Source organism: Hipposideros armiger, unplaced genomic scaffold (assembly GCF_001890085.2).
Source record: "Hipposideros armiger isolate ML-2016 unplaced genomic scaffold, ASM189008v1 scaffold_1129, whole genome shotgun sequence".
NCBI classification, from domain to species: Eukaryota; Metazoa; Chordata; class Mammalia; order Chiroptera; family Hipposideridae; genus Hipposideros; species Hipposideros armiger.
Window position 1 is genome coordinate 209,563 of NW_017732479.1, and position 1,682 is coordinate 211,244.

The 1,682-nt window shown below is 52.1% G+C and overlaps 1 protein-coding gene across 1 annotated transcript in view; it reads right to left on the reverse strand.

Annotated features, from left to right (window-relative positions):
- EFCAB6 (EF-hand calcium binding domain 6) overlaps positions 1-1,357 on the reverse strand; it is a 183,745-nt gene extending 182,388 nt beyond the window's left edge. The window contains exons 1-2 of the mRNA XM_019632342.1: positions 1,255-1,357; positions 4-174 (exon numbers count right to left, since the gene is read on the reverse strand). The gene's annotated coding sequence lies outside the window, so the exon portion shown is untranslated. The remainder of the gene's footprint in view (positions 1-3; positions 175-1,254) is intronic.
- Positions 1,358-1,682: the final 325 nt, after the last annotated feature.

The following is a 1,682-nucleotide window of genomic DNA, read 5'->3' on the forward strand; positions in this document are numbered from 1 at the left end:
CACCTGTAAAGAAGCTTTATGAAAGCACTTGTCTTGTTAACAGCCAGTGGCCTCCCAGGAGATGCCTGCTCTGGGCAGGCACCCAACTCTGGACCATCCTCCTGGAGTTGGTTCTGTCTCCGTGTGCCGGTCTGCTGTGGGAGTCACAGCGTGGGCAAGAGGCGGATGGCCGGACTAGAACAGGAAAAGGGCAGATAAAATGGGAGAGCAAATTTAAAGTCTCGGGTAAGCACTGCTTGACAAATACCTACGAGCACCTACCGTGAGCCAAGCACCACCCTGCAGGTGGAGGGAAAGGGAAAGCGAAGATAACGAAAATGAAAGCCTTGCCCTCATCAAGTTTGCAGCAAGGCTGAGTGGGAGGCACATAGTATGTTCACAGATCATCCAAGGGCCTGTGCCTGATTCATTTTTGAATCCCCAGAACTTAGCCAAGTAAATGTTCGTTGAAGACAACGAATAAAAAAGGAAGCGTTGAAGGAACTAAAGAAGGTGAAAGTCATAATATTTTTACAGCGTTTCTGTAAAACCACCCATTGAGGGGCACATGTAACTTAAGAAACATGATGAAACTGCTCGTCTCGAAAGCGAAGTGGCGATTTAACCACTAGTCTTAAATAAGCTCTGTGCAACCGGCCAGTTCACAAAATTTCTGAGGCAGCCAGGGATAACGATGTGCAGTCTGAGGAAGAAGAACGTTCTAGGAAGACCAGAGCCTTTGACATGAGACAGAAACGCTGAGTTTGAATTCTGGCTCTGCGACTTCCTGGATGTGTAAGTTTGAACAATCCCCTTCACCCCACAGGGTTCAAGTCCTCATCTACACGGGGGAGTTAATAATGATACTTAAAAGATTACTGAGGGGACAAATGAAATAAGGGACACGAAACGTTTTGTAAATGGGGACCCTCATAGATCCAGGGAGGAAGATGTCACCACCTTCCACGTTGTTTATAGTCTGTCTTCCCCAAACACCATGTCAGCTCCATGGGAACAGGACAGTACAATTCACCAGAGTAGCCCCTGAGCCTACAACGGCGCCTGGCACAGGCAGGCGCTCCACACACACGTGTTGAACGAAAGAACCGAATCATCAGTCCTATGCCAGGGCTGGAGAGGGGCAGCTCCGGGTCCCGGGGGTGGGCAGCAACCGCCTCAGGGCTGTGGGCCCTTCAGAGCTTCCCGCCCTCTCGGACCCTCCTCCGCCCTTCAGCTGGCGCCCGCGGTCCTGGCGCCGAGGCCACGCCGCCTTACCCGTACCCCCTTGGGCTTCTCCGCCTAGTGAGGCTACACCCGCGTGAGGGAACCCCAGGCCGCAGGGCCGCGGAGGCCCAGCCCACTCGGCGTCCCTGGGACGCTGTTGCCCGAGCGACGACGACACTCGCTGATTGGAGAATGTGCGTCCCTACTGGGTAAGAAGCCGAGCTCCTATTGGCCAAGTCGNTTTGGATCACCGTACTGTGGTTATTCTGTAAGATGTCATTACTGGGAGGAAGCTGGGGACACACAGGAACCCTCCGTACAAAACTGCATTGTTTGGTGACTCTAAATAGTTTTTTGTTTAAAATAAAGCCAGGCAATACTTCTCCAGGGCATAAGGTCATCCCCATCACTAATCACCTGGCCCCAGGTAACACTTCCAGATATTACCTGGCTCCACTCAGGCTGCATTTTTACCAGTA